Source organism: Musca domestica, unplaced genomic scaffold, assembly GCF_030504385.1.
Source record: "Musca domestica strain aabys unplaced genomic scaffold, Musca_domestica.polishedcontigs.V.1.1 10, whole genome shotgun sequence".
NCBI lineage: Eukaryota > Metazoa > Arthropoda > Insecta > Diptera > Muscidae > Musca > Musca domestica.
The window spans coordinates 1,332,425-1,348,174 of NW_026712115.1; the positions used below are offsets into that span (position 1 = coordinate 1,332,425).

Sequence of the window (15,750 nt, forward strand, 5' to 3'; positions counted from 1 at the left end):
GCCTTTTATGTGGGAGGTACCAGAATTATCGTGTTCAGAAATGTATTTGGCTCAAAGACGAGACACGTTTTGACCGAATCAAATTCATATATACCCTCTGTAGTCATATGGCTGAAAGTATAAAAATTAGGATTCTTTTCAAATTCTGATTGGATGCCCTTACTTCAGGATTCAAAAAGGATCCAGCATATGTTTACCATATTTTGGCAGTGAATGGGGGAGAATTGGTGCTGACGAAATCTTATATTGAAACAGGGAATTTATTTTTGAGAAAAGAAATTGGCTATTTGAGTATTAATTACATGTTATGTCTTTAGAACGGTTTAAATGTGAAATAGGTTGATACTTACTTATTAAAACTATGTCTAAATCGATTTCTTCTCACTGATGTAAGTTTAGGTTGTATGTGACCTCCCGAACCAAATATCATTGCTATGAAGTGCAGTCTATGACTTTCAGAATACTTAAATACAAAAGCGGATAAAACATATATTTAGGAGCTGTAGTCATATCTAAACCGTTATTTATCAAATCTAAAAAAACTTAGTTAAAGGCTTAATTCATCTGTGCTAAAATGTACCAAATTTTGGCATATATTACGCATTTGCTGAAATATAGACCGAAAATCGGGCTATAATCGGGTGCTATAACTAAATCTGGAAGGATTATCACGAATTACAATATCGTTCGACCTTGGGCTAAACAAATCATTTGTGCAAAATTTTATCTTGATCGGGCAATAACTGCAAACTGCATTTTGCTTACAAAAATATGTTTTTTTTTAACTTTAAATATTCCTTCAAAACTAATGCTGGATAACCAACTATTTCAATATTTGTATTATCTTTTCTGCAAAGAAATTTACGAATTCAAGATACCAGTTTATTAGTTTTATAGAAAAGTTGTATATTTATTAGTTGTTTTTAATATTTTTCCAACGACAAAATTCCGCCACTTTTCGATTTAGTTGCATTGTCCGTATCTTGTTGCTTCAGTTCCTCTCGCAACTCATTATGCCACTGCCTATAGAGAAGATAAACTGGCCAAAAGATTGCTGCTTGGATTGCTAACAGAAAATGTTAACTTAGAACCTATTTCATTGTGGGATATTAAACTGTTTAAACTTACAAACACAAGACAAATTAACAATTAGCTTGATAAAAAGTTTCGCAAATGGTCCTCTATGCCAAAGACCCCAAACGAAATGACGAAATGATAGGAAGGCATACATCCATGTACCGCCATATACCAAATAGACAAAGGGTGCCATCAGCTTAGGTTGTTTCTGAAATTAAGAAAAAAAAAGTAGATAAACATAATTAAAACCAGTAAGGAAAGCTCAAAAGTCGGGCGGGGCCGACTATATGATACCCTACACCACTATGCATATTTAGTAGAGCTCTCGTAAAAAGGTTTATACAGGGCATTTCAGAGCTTTATGAGATATTTGGTATAAAATCAAAATCTATCTAATTATATCGTGCATTTTACGAACTATAGCTATCTCTGAACTGGGTTTCTCCAAATTTTACGTATTAGCTTCTAGACCTGTGATTTGGGCTGATATTGACCATTTAGTGCACATTTAACCCGAAATCGGATGAAGATATATATGAGAGCTATATCCAAATCTGAACCGATTTCGATAAAATTTAAAACAGCTATTCCTGTGCTCCATCTAATACCTGGTACCAAATATCACGGTTGTGGAGTGAATATTACGAATGTGTGGGACTAAAACTCTAAATCGGATGAAACATGTATATGGTTGCTATATCTATATCTGAACCGATTTTCACTAAATTTGATATACTTGCTTCTAGGCTGAATTTGGTCCGATGTACTAAAATTCAGTCCATTTGGACTTATATCGGCCATTTGGTGCACACTTAACCCGAAATCGGATGAAGATATATATGGGAGCTATATCCAAATCTGAACCGATTTCGATAAAATTACAAACAGCTATTTCTGGGCTGTATCTTATATCTGGTACCAAATATCATTCTTGTGGAGTGCATATTACGAATGTGAGAGGCTTAGACACCAAATCGGATGAAAGATATATATGGGAGCTATAGCTATATCTGAACCGATTTTCTCCAAATTTGATATACTTGCTTCTAGGCCGAACTCGGTTGGGTGTGCCAAAATTCAGGTAATTTGGACTGATAGTGGACATTTGGTGCACATTTAACCCGAAATCGGATGAATATATATATGGGAGCTATAGCTGTTTCTGAACCGATTTTCAAATTTGTTGTATTTGCTTTAAGGCTAATCTCGGTCACATGTGCCAAAATTCGGGCCATTTGGGCTGATATTGGCCATTTGCTGGTCAATTAACCTGAAATCGGATGAAGATATATATGGGAGCTATATCCAAATCTGAACCGATTTCGATAAAATTTAAAACAGCTATTTCTGTGCTCCATCTAATACCTGGTACCAAATATAACGGTTGTGGAGTGCATAGTAGGAATGTGAGGGACTTAAAGATCAAATCGGATGAAAGATATATATAGGAGCTATAGCTATATCTGAACCGATTTTCTCCAAATTTGATATACTTGCTTCTAGGCCGAACTCGGTTGGGTGTGCCAAAATTCAGGTAATTTGGACTGATAGTGGATATTTGGTGCACATTTAACCCGAAATCGGATGAAGATATATATGGGAGCTATATCTAAATTTGATCCGATTCTCACCAATTTCAATAGGGTTCGTCCTTGGGCCAAAAAAATATTGTTTGGAAAATTTCATCTCAATCGGATAATAAATGCGACCTGCATTTTGTTCACAAGAATACATGGACAGACGGACGGACGGACGGACGGACAGACGGACATGTATAAATCGACTCAGAAAGTGATTCTATGAAGGTTCTCAAAAGTAACTATGGGTCTATCTCGTTTCCTTCTCCATGTTACAAACAAATGCACAAAGACATAATACCCTTACCACTATGTGGTGTAGGGTATAAAAAGCGTAAAGTTCGGCAGGTTCGAAATTTAAAGCAAAGTGACTCTTTTAAAAATATGCCTCTAAGTGGCGAGATCTATTATTCGAGCAGTGCAAGCTATTTCTGCTTGGAAATCATATTTCTAGTTTTGAAAAAAAAAAACTCACTTGAAAAATGTGGTTAAAATCATTAAAAACGTGAAATGGGGTGGGGGAGGGGGTGTAACGTAATATGAGGTTTATATGGTAACTTGGATCTATATATGAAGAAGTAACCATCAGAGGAGATGGATGGTAACTTCAAATATCAAATTTTTATATACTTTACTATACTATATTTTTTTTCGAGGAAAATCAATTAAAGACTCTGGCTACCTGTTTGCGCCAGGTGTGCGAGACTTTAACACGTTAAAATAACCCCTTTACTCTGACCCACAATCCCTACGGTATCTCCGACCTTCTGAATTTATATTCTATAGATTCACGACACATTCCACAAATTGCATTTGCACGATACAGCCACATTATTTGACGTAGAGCGCCAAAATTTAGCAGAGCATTTTGTATTGTCTCTAGGATGTTTGGTATTGAAAATGATATGTCGGTCCACGTTTTGGCATAGTCCCCATATAACGGTACCTCCCGATATTCGGTATTTTGATGATTTATGCCACATTTTTTCACGGATTTGTCTGCAAATTGGTATTTGTAGGCCATAACGGGTCCCAGTTCGTGTGGCAACACATTGCATGTATAGGTCCACGCTTTGGTATAGCCCCCATATAACGGTACCTCCCGATATTCGGTATTTTGATGATTTATGCCACATTTTTTCACGAATTTGTCTGAAAATTGGTATTTGTAGGTCATAACGGGTCCCAGTTCGTGTGGCAACACATTGCATGTATACGTCCACGCTTTGGTATAGCCCCCATAGAAATGTATCTCCGGATATTCTGTATTTTGATTATTTTTTGCCATATTTTTTCACAGATGTGTCAAAAATTGGTATTTGTCGGTCACAATGGGTTCCAGCTCCGGTGGCGAAACATTGCATGTAACGGTCCACGATTTGGTATAGCCCCCATATAACGGTAAATCCCAATATTCGGTATTTTGATTATTTTTGCCACATTTTTTCACAGATATGCCTAAAAATTGGTATTTGTAGGTCATAATGGGTCCTGGTTCGTGTGGCGAATCATTGTAATTATAGGTCCACGTTTTGATATAGTTCCCATATAACGGTAACTCCTGATATTCGGTATTTTGATGATTCTTGACACATTTTTTCACGAATTTCTCTGAAAATTGGTAGTTAATGGGACCCAGTTCGTGTGGCGAATCATTGTAATTATAGGCCCACGTTTTGGTATAGTCCCCGTATAACGGTACCTCTCGATATTCGGTAATTTGATAATTTTTGCCACATTTTTCACGGATGTGTCTGAAAATTGGTAATTGTAGGTCATAATGGGTTCTAGCTCCTTTGGCGAAACATTGCATGTGTAGGTCAATGATTTGGTATAGGCCCCATATAACGGTACCTTTCGATATTCGGTGTTTAATGGTTTTTGCCACATTTCTTCGCGGATTTGTCTAGAAATTTGTATTTGTTGGTCTTAATGGGTTCTAGCTCTTTTGGAGAAACACTGTATGTATAGGTCCACGTTTTTGTATAGCCCCATATAGCCGTATTTCCCGATATTCGGTATTTTGATGATTTTTGGCACATTTTCGATGAATATGTCTAAAAGTTGGTATATGTGGGTCATAATGTTGCCTTTACCCTAAGGTTAAGGGTATTAAAAGTATGGCCTGGTCGAACTTAATGTTTTTTTACTTCCTGAAAATATGGATAGTGCCTCTGTTGATGTCGTTCTGTATGCAGATATAACTCTTAGTGTGCATGCCCGGTATACTCTCTCTCTAAAAATCTGCAAAGTTTTTTGCTTTTCCCTACATCATTACTTATAATAGGAGTCGCGTACATTGTTTGTGCACATGCATAGCAGCAGCAAGCTACAACTGTTTTGAGGTCAGCCATCTTGAGATCCTTGCCAGACTATCATTAGCAGTAATTTTAAGGTAAGGTACTGCTTGGTTTAAAAGGGTTTACCATCGTTTTGTTTTCTTCTCCATTAATGTTGTTATTGCTATTCATTTCTTCACTGGGTCCCAACTTATGTCCGTTATCTTAGTTCGATGTGTAGTTACGTTTGTTGGTCCTATGGTTGTATATGCAAGCAGGGAGGCGGTGCAAGGGTTGACACAGGATCCTTACGAAATCTTGCGTTCAGAGCCAGACCCGTATAAATCAGAACAACAGTCAACTGAACCTACATCACCAACGAAACTAGGAGCGTACCATAAGCCTTCTCACATTTTAAAGGGACGACGGCAGCTGGAGCATTAACCCGAAAGCCATTTCAGTCAGATTTCACTCCACGCACTCAGGTTCCGGCATACTGCAGCTGTCAGGCCAGGGTTTCAAAAAATCAAAGGAAATGGTTGAAAACTAGGGTCCGCGGGTTCGGAAAATGTGTTATCTATTATCCACTCCAAAGACCAAAAACCATCGAAATACCAATAATTGGGAGGAGCTTTTATATTTAGTCTATAACATAACTTGGATCCATATGCACAGTTCTTCTTCCAAACCGTGAATTTGGGTTCTTTCTATTCGGAAATATTTATTATATAAAAATAATTATTTTCCAATATTTTACAATACTCACCCTACTTATGCCAACAATTAAAACTATAGAAAACGCCAACATGCACAGGAAATACAGTAGCAAGGCGACAAAATAGCACAGGATAATGGTTCTGTTATCTTCTGGAAATACAATGCAGCTATACAGTAAAAATAAATACAAAACAAAAAAGTATTTCTCACCATAATCCTTCACCGCCACAGATGCCACATCCTCGTGATCACATACCATGGCCAATATGGTCATGAAAACAAATGATCCCACCACACCGAGGGCCACATGAAAATAGGTTGATATAACAGATAAACATTTGAGTCGATCCCATGTGTACATCGGAACAAGTTCGGCAACCCAAAACGAAATATCCAATAAATCCAATTTGCCAACAATACCGTCCGCCTTGCCTCTTTGCCACAAACTAATACTGAAAATTGAAACGCTTCACAAAAAAGGAGTTTTGTAATATCTCCCAGTTTTGTGTTTCTTTGCTCTTCATATCGTGTTTTTGTGTCGTGTTCTGTTCCAGTTGAAATTCAACATGGGCCATTAAAGGACACACATGCACACACGTGCACACACAATTACACATTATGGTACGTGTATACACACCTGTTAATTTATTTAAATATAAATCTCGACAAGCCCAAAAAATGGCGAATAAATTAAGAACGAGTTGAGATGGGATAAGGGAATTTAGTTTTAATATATGTAAAAATAAAATTAAATTCGGCCGGCTTGAAATGATAATTACAAAATTATGAAGAACGTTTCAAACTTTAATAATTCTGTGTACAAGCGAGAGGGTATCATAACATGAGGGATGGAACAAGTAACAAGTAAAAAAAAATTAAGTTCGGTCGGGCCAAACTTTTAATACCCTCTACCTTAGGTTAAAGGAAACATTAGAGCCCATTATGACCCACATATACCAATTTTTTGACATACTCATGGGAAAATGTGCCAAAAATCATGAAAATACCGATTATCGGGGAATACGGCTATATGGGGTTATATAAAAACGTGGACCTATACATAAAGTGTTTCGCCAAAAAAAGCTAGAACCCATTAAGACCAACAAATCCGTGAAAAAATGTGACAAAAATCATCAAATTACCGAACATCGGGAGGTACCTATACGATACCAAAACCTGGACCTATAATATACCATATAAGGGTACCTCCCGATATTCGGTATTTTCATGATTTTTGTCCCATTTTTTCATGGATTTTTCTAAAATTTGGTATTTGTAGGTCATAATGGGTCCTAGTTCGTGTGGCGAAACATTGTACGTATTGGTCCACGCTTTGGTATAGCCCCATGTAATGGTATCTCCCGATATTCGGTATTTTGATGGTTTTTGTCACATTTTTTTCACGGATTTGTCTAAAAATTGGAATTAGTTGGTCTTAATATGTTCTAGCTCCGTTGGCGAAACATTGTATGCATAGGACCACGTTTTTCTATATCCCTACATAGCGGTACCTCCCGATATTCGGTATTTTGATCAATTTTGCCACATTTTCCCAGGAATATGTCTAAAAATTGTTATTTGTGGGTCATAATTGGTTCTAATGTTTTCTTTACCCTTAGGAGGAGGGTATTAAAAGTTCGACCCGGCCGAATTTCATATCTATTTTTATTCGTCGGCTCATTTTCCATCTCCTTGGACCATTATTGGTATAACTTCTTTACAAGTCGCAAATATGACATTACAAAAACTGCAATGGAAATATTAAAGGATGAAGGTAACTATTTTCAAGTAAGTAAAGAAGTGGAAATCTGAAATTATTACCAATAAACAGCAAATGTAATAGCACCTTTTAGAAATTCTATAAAAAGGATTTGCGTTTAAAGAAATTCTCAAAAAATGTACATAATACCAGAAAAAGGTACAACCGACAGCAAAGGTCAGTCACATGAACAAACGGTATTAAGAATTTGGGATTTTTCTGAATAGGAAAAAAACAGTAAATATATATAAAAACAAGTAAGCAAAGTCTATAGCCGTGCGGGGCCGAACATGTGATACCCTACAACACTACCCTTGTTTTTTTTATTTGAAACCCTAAATATTTTGCGATCACCTCCAAAAGCAAGAAGCCCCTCTGTATCTCCAAATTTAGACTCATCCATATGATTTTCTTGTCTTTTGTGTATTTCGGATATGGCCTGTAAGTAATGTTGGTATTTTTTTCACACAAAAGAAGTGGTCCATTCAACCCGATGTCCTAACTCTAAATTCTTGCGAGATTTCGTGTCTTTTGGTTTCCATTTGTGACCTTTATAACGGTTGCAAAATCAAGAACATTTTTAGCTGTTGGTCCATTTCAACCCCTAAATATATTGCGGACATCTTCGAAAACAATAGACCTAGCCCTGAGTCTAGTCCTACCCTTGTGAAAATTTTCGTGAGAATCGGACAATAATTGCAATATGTATATAATAACCCAACATGTGTTGTAAGGTGAAAAAATATTGCAAAAAAATACACAATATCAATTCAATATTATAAGTCAAATTGAAAGAAATCGCGGTTTAATGGAAAATTTGACTTTTATTTAACACAACTGTTATGGTCTATTTCACCCACTAAATATCAAAATTGGAAGACTTCTGGCCAGCCCAAAGCTTTAGCCCCATGCTGACTTACGCTTCGATTGGTCTATAATTTTTGGTCCATTTCAACTTCTAAATATTATGCAATCATCTCCAAAAGAAATAGGGTTATATTCTGACCTTAACCCCACCTCCATTCTAAATTGAGGATCGAGCCTGCGACCTGTAGAGTGATTAGAAATTAACATGAACAGGCGGACGGACCGACATATATAGCTAGATCGACTCGACTCGGAGAGATCGGAAGATTCATATATACTTTCCTATGTGGGAAACCACTATTTCGGGGTGTTACATATTTGTTGGCCCAATCAAACTTATAATACCCCCAACACATAGTGTTGTAGGGTATGAAAAGTAATGAACTGCCGGACATCGGCTGGGCCGGTAAAAAATCAAGAAATGCAAAAATTCTAAAATCATGTAAAAATCGAGAAAAAATTCAATGGAATCGAATTTCAAAATAATGGTACATTCAACTGACAAACCTCGTAAGGACCTTTAAACATTTGTTGAAAAATTGCAGCGAACAAGTTGAAGATTTCTTTTTGTTTTCTGTATAATATACGATATATGTATATACGATTATATATATGTATAAAAGTAGTTTCTAACCATTTGTTGAAAAGAGGACCAAAAAGATCTCTTGGGCGACTTGTTTGAGGACGAGTAGTAATATTTATTTTAGTAATATTGCCAAAGACACCACATGTCATAAATACAAGGCTTCCATGGAATGTTAATCCGAAAGTTTTAGAAAATATACAAGAAGGGAAATTTCCCCCTTCAATATAGGAGATGTAAACTTTCAAAACGCTGATACATGTTCCTCCTATTCTTAGCGGTATCTTTAGATTTTACAGCTATTTTGGATACCAAATTTAATTTTGTTGCACATTTTGGTCGTATCAAATAATGTATTTCATTTGGAATAAATTACAGAGTGTGCAAAGCTGTGGGGTCTTTGTAGTAAATGCATAATTCCTTAACTTTTTAATTCCAATAACTAATGTACCTGAAACGCCAATCTACATGGCCGAGTATAGAAATATACAACTATAGACAGCTATCATCCAATAACTGTTTCGGTCTGAAAAGATGATATAAAAGAAAATATCACTTAAATTTTGATACATATAACTTCCTATTCTATTTCTTCCCTTTAAGACAGTTGGTAATCATCATGAAGATAGTAAAAAAAATCTGGTCACTGGTCCAATGAAAAAGGCGACTTTGTAGATATCACATGTGTTTCTTTGTAAACCCTCCATATTTCGTAGATCCAGCCATGTCATGCAGACCAACCGTCTTTTTGGTTCCGTTTTAGGATGTTTACAAATTACGATGAGTTTTCTTACCTTTGAATTCAGATTTAACAATTTCAGCCATTTCCCCAACTGAGATTCCGATTCCAATTAGGGCCACTATCAAATTGAAGTAAGCCGCTGCTAGTGATAAAAATTTTAAATGATACTCTATCATGTTTTTTCTTAAAAGTCTGTATTAATAATTATTATTTAATTTTGTTCGACGCGGGCTTTGATGCTTTCACTTTCACTGTTTATCAAGATGAAAAGTTTTGTCAGAACTGACGTATTCAATACGAAAACAATGGATATGTAAACATGTACAATTGTATATAAGAGGGATTTCCTTGTGGCTGATAAGATTCGAGAGAAATTTTTATAAACTTCTCACAAAAACCCGTAGGGAAGGGATAAAAATACGAATCGACCGATTGTGGGACACCTCACAGTGTTCTAAATAAAGAAATGCGAAAATGGACATTTAATGATATTTCTGAATCTGATCCGATTAGAACGACATTTAATAACATAGTTGTCGAAAGTTCAATGCTATGTGTAGACATGAATAAATTAAAACATAAACTGATTCTGAAGGGATCATACAATATAAGAATTTGCTTTATTTTATATCCTGTACGATAGGATAGGGATAGCTGGCCTTAAATATTTGGTACAGCTTATTTGGTTGGAAATTTTGATTGGAATATTTAAAATGTCGACAATCAAAGGTACACATTTATGAGACTCAACAATCATTGAATAAATTGCTACTGTCCTTTAGCAATATCTGCGTATCCGTCCCCATAGACTCCTAACGAAATGAAAAACAAAATTTTGCTTTCATCGCCTTCATATAAATGTGTTCATTTTTCAATTTTACATTTTAGGTTTTCAACAAATAAATTTTATAATTTTATATAGAAATCGGAAATGTTTAAAAAAAATCTATTGAAAAATTTGGCTACAGTCACCAAAATACCGAATATCGGAAGGTACTGGTATATGGTATAATGCTCTTCCAGGGGGTAAAGTACTCAGAAGGAACTGCAGGCGGATTTTGAGAAAATTCCATTGAAAATTCTCGCTTAAACCATGAAAATACCGAATATCGGGAATGGGGGCTATACGATATCGATAAGGAGTTCTTTGTGAGTACTTTACCCCGTGAAAGAGTATTTCCATATCTTATATCCCCCATATAACGATACCCACCAAAATTCGCTATTTGGATGATTTTAACGACATTTTTACAGGGATTGTTTCAAATTTCGTGCTTAAAGTTCGTAATGGGTACTACAGCCTATGAGAAAAATTGAGTATGCAGGTCCACGTTTTCTAATAGCCCCCATATAACAATACCTCCCAATATTCGGTATTTTGAAAATTTTGGGTACATTTTTTTACTGCAATCTCGTTTTTAAAGTTCGTAATGGGTATTACAGCCTATGACGGAAAATTGTCTCTACAGGTCCATCTCTTCATATAACCCACATATAACGGTAACTTCCGATATTCGGAATTTTGATAATTTTAGCGACATTATTCACCGGAATTGTTTGAAACAGCCTCCATATAACGGTTTTCATTTGAGTAAAATTTTTCGACGGAATTTCTTGGAAATTTTTCAATCCTACCAATTTGGATGGTGATCTGTATTTCGAAGCTATCTAATTAATCTTTGTAAATGTTTCCATGTTTATATCCAACACAACACTGTGTAAGATGGAGAAGACGAGATAGACCCATAGCTATTTTTGAGGATCCTCATAAAATACATTTTTTATGGTTGTCCGTCCGTCTGTCTCTCCATGTATTTTTGTGAACAAAGATGGACAGATCGAATTTATTGTCCGATCTATATGAAATCGATATGCACAAATCATTCGTTTGGCCTAAGGAAGAACCCTATTGAAATCGGAGGTAATCGATCAATATTTAGATATAGCTCCTATATATCTATAGTCGTCCAATTTGTTTTTTATTGTGCTCCAATTGTGCAGTAGAATATAATTTGGCACGTACAGCAAAATTGAGCCTAGAAGCAAGTATGTCAAAGTTGGTGAAAATCGTTTTAGATAATAATAGGACATATTTTATAATCAAACACGTAATCAAAATTAGCTCAAAAAACAATTTATAAAAATTATTATTAAACATTATTAGTAAATGGTTATAATTTATGTTTCATTCATAACATATATTCTTGTTTCTATTGAACAGACCTCGGGCATACAAACAAAATATGGCTGTTTTTTTATTCTTACTGGAGGTAAATGGCGCTAGATATTGGTGTTTCGCTTTCTGAATTACGATGTCTATATAAATTCCACATTGGCCACAGTATTTGAACTTGGAGAACTATAATAAAAATATAAGATTTACTTTCAATTTCTTTAATGAATTCAAAGGCAACTTACCAACTATTGACACAAACAATAGCAAAATGAGATACGGCGAAACAAACGTTAGAAGAATTAAGCCCGAAATAAAATTGACAATTATCAAGAAACCATGAACAAAATATATAGACATGGTAAAAAAGACAAAGGGTGTCAGAACCTTCAACTCATTCTGAAAAGAAAAAAAAAAACAAGTACAATATAATGAAAATGAGGTTCCTATCAACTGAGCACTTAAGGGTTGTAACAATTGTGTCATTTTTAATCAGTAAAGAAAGTCTTAAAGTCGGGCGGGCCGGGCCACTTTGCATATTTAGTAGAGCTTCACATCACTATTAAAAGTACGATAATAATAATTATAATTTAAAGTTCGAAGGACAAAATATGCCAAAGCATTTGTAACTTTTTAATTCGGGTTGTATTGTCCATTTGGTGCACAATTCACTGGAAATCGGATAAAGATATATATGGGAGCTATACCAAATCTGCACCGATCTCGATAAAATTTCGCAAATATATTTCGGAGCTGTATTTCCCTGAATATCGTTGTTACGGAGTGCATATTACGGCTGTGGGGAACGAATATAACAATTCGGATAAACAATATATATGGGAGCTATAGCTATATCTGAACCGATTTTTACCAAATTTGACATACTAACTTCTAGATTCAATTCGGTCGTAAGTACCGAATTCCATTCCATTTGGGCTAATATTACACGCTTGGTGCACAATAAAAAGGCAAATCGGACGAAGATATATATGGGAGCTATATCCAAATATTAACTGATCTCGATAAAATTTAGCAAGGGTATTTCTGAGTTATATTTGATATATTTCCCCATATATTGTTGTTACAGAGTGCATATTACGGCTGCGGAGGACAAAAATAACAAATTAGATGAACAATATATATCGAAGCAACAGCTATATCTGAACCGATTTCGATCAAATTTGGCATAATTTCAGGTCTAATTTTGTCGTATGTGCAAATTTCCATACTATTTAGCTTGATATTACACGTTTCGTGCACAAAAGGCAAATCGGGCGAAGATATATATGGGAGCTATATCTAAATTTTGACCGATTATCTCCAATTTCTCCAATAGGGTTCGTCCTTGGGTCAATAGGGTTCGTTCTTGATTTTATCTGGATCAGGCAATAAATGCGATTCATACTTTTCTTACAAATATACATGGACTGAGGGACAGACGGACATGCATAAATTGACTCAGAATGTGATTCTATGCAGATCATCAAAAGGAACTATGGGTCTATCTCGTTTCCGCATGCCTGTTACCAACAAATGCACAAAGACATAATACCCTGACCACCTTGTGGTGTAGGGTTTAATTACCTGTTATAAATGTGGGTAAGATAATCAAAATACCGAATATTCGGAGGTACCGCCTTATCAGTAATAAAGGAAATAATGGGCCTATTTCAGCAGTCTTCTTTCACAGAAGACAGAGCATAAACAAGAAAAAGACAAACTTAATATAAGAAAGACAAACCTTATATACCAGCCATATTATGGTGGAGGGTATAGAAGGATTTTCCGTCCGCTACTAGCATTAAACTCGCAATTTATGATTTGTTGTTGAATACTCTACACATACTTGCCCATGGGTACGTTTACATTAAAATACATTAACAAATTTTCCGTATTTTATTATACCCTCCACCATAGTATGGAGGGTATATTAAGTTGGACATTCCGTTTGTAACACCTCGAAATATATATTTTAGACCTCATTAATCGCTAAATCGACATAGAATTTTATGCTGATCAAACATAAAATTCTATGTCGATTTAGCGATGTCCGTTTGTCTGTGGAAATCACTCTAGCTTCCGAGCGAAATGCAGTAGGTTGATAAAATTTTGCTCAAATGTATATTATGTCTGCAGGACTTTTGGTATTGGTATAGCCCCCATATAACGGTACCTATTTTCGGTATTTTGGTGATTTATGCGACATTATTCACCGAAAATGTTTCAAACATACAGCTTGTTACTTGTTGCTTGTTTCATTATATTCCGAAGCCGAGTCTCAAATTCCCAACTTTCGATTTTGTAATAATATAAAAGTAATCAGAGAAACAAGTTATTTTATTTTTATTTTTGAAGGTATAATCCATTATTTTTGATCTATTGGTGGTTTACAACCAATGGGTTCTTCAGCCTATACTGTCCCAAGTTTTTGTGGAGTACTTACCTTTTTAATTCCAATAACTAATGTAACTGAGACACTAATCAACATGATCGAATATAAAAATAGCCAACTATGGAAACCAACCATCCAATAACATTTTTTATCTGAAAAGATGAAAAAAAAAAAAAATGAAAATTCGAATATATATAAGAGAAAGAATGAAAGTTCGTATCTGTTGATATGGCTGAGAATCACTTTGGATGTGATACTCAAAATTTCCACCGATTTCATACATTTATCTGTAGGCAATTGCTAAATACGGCAAAATCACCTCGATAGCTAAACCAACCCCAAAGAGGCGATATGGTATACACCACATATATTTCTTTGAAATACATCCTTTGTTCGTCGGTCAGGCCATGTTAAATATTTTTGTATTTGTTAATATTGCAAGCTCGGTAAATTTTTCTTGACTGATGCGTTCTAATTCTATTTTTTATCACCTTTGAACTCAGATTTTGCAATTTCGCTTACTTCCCCAATTGAGATTCCGATTCCAATAAGGGCGACTATCAAATTGAAGTAAGCCGCTGCTAGTGATACAAATTTTAAATTATACTCTATCATATTTTTTTAAAGCGTGTGTTAATAATTTTTAATTCTGTTCGACGCGGGCTTTGTTGTTTTCACTTTCACTGTTTGTCAAGATGAGAAGTATTTAAGGACTGACGTATTCTATACGCAAGCAATGGATACTCGCATGTAATCATGCATAATTGTATGTACGTACATGCTATTGCCGAGGGATTTCCCTGTAGCTGATAAGATTCAGAAGAAATTTATACATACTTATAAAAAACCTGTAAGGAAGGGTCAAAAAACCGGATCGGTCTACTGTTTGATACTTCACAGTATTCTTAATTAAAAAAATGCGAAAATGGACATTTCATGGGATATACCTTAATATCGGCAATCCTTGATATATAAAATTGTCTATGGAGGTTCCCGTTTTGGTATGGCCCCAATATAACGGCCTCACCCACTTTATATATTTATACCCTACACCACATAGTGGTAAGGGTATTATGTCTTTGTGCATTTGTTTGTAACATGGAGAAGGAAACGAGATAGACCCATAGTTAATTTTGAGAATCTTCATAGAATCACTTTCTGAGTCGATTTATGCATGTCAGTCCGTCTGTCCGTCCGTCCGTCCGTCCGTCCGTATGTCCATGTATTCTTGTGAACAAAATGCAGGTCGCATTTATTATCCGATTGAGATGAATTTTCCAAACAATATTTTTTTGGCCCAAGGACGAACCCTATTGAAATTGGTGAGAATCGGATCAAATTTAGATATAGCTCCCATATATATCTTCATCCGATTTCGGGTTAAATGTGCACCAAATATCCACTATCAGTCCCGGTTCAGAGATAGCTATAGTTCGTAAAATGCACGATAGAATTAGATAGATTTTGATTTTGTACCAAATATCTCATAGAGCTCTGAAATGCCCTGTATAAACCTTTTTACGAGAGCTCTACTAAATATGCATAGTGGTGTAGGGTATCATATAGTCGGCCCCGCCCGACTTT

The 15,750-nt window shown here is 35.4% G+C and overlaps 2 long non-coding RNA genes across 2 annotated transcripts; both read right to left on the bottom strand.

Moving 5' to 3' along the window:
* Positions 1-887: 887 nt before the first annotated feature.
* LOC131803370 (uncharacterized) lies at positions 888-5,801 on the bottom strand. The gene is made up of 3 exons (XR_009342547.1): positions 5,700-5,801; positions 1,129-1,285; positions 888-1,066 (listed from the first exon to the last, which is right to left on the bottom strand). It is a non-coding gene; the product is annotated as an uncharacterized LOC131803370 (long non-coding RNA).
* A 5,918-nt stretch (positions 5,802-11,719) lies between these two features.
* On the bottom strand, positions 11,720-14,807 carry LOC131803369 (uncharacterized). The gene is made up of 4 exons (XR_009342545.1): positions 14,689-14,807; positions 14,218-14,318; positions 12,020-12,173; positions 11,720-11,960 (listed from the first exon to the last, which is right to left on the bottom strand). It is a non-coding gene; the product is annotated as an uncharacterized LOC131803369 (long non-coding RNA).
* Between the last annotated feature and the right edge of the window lie 943 nt (positions 14,808-15,750).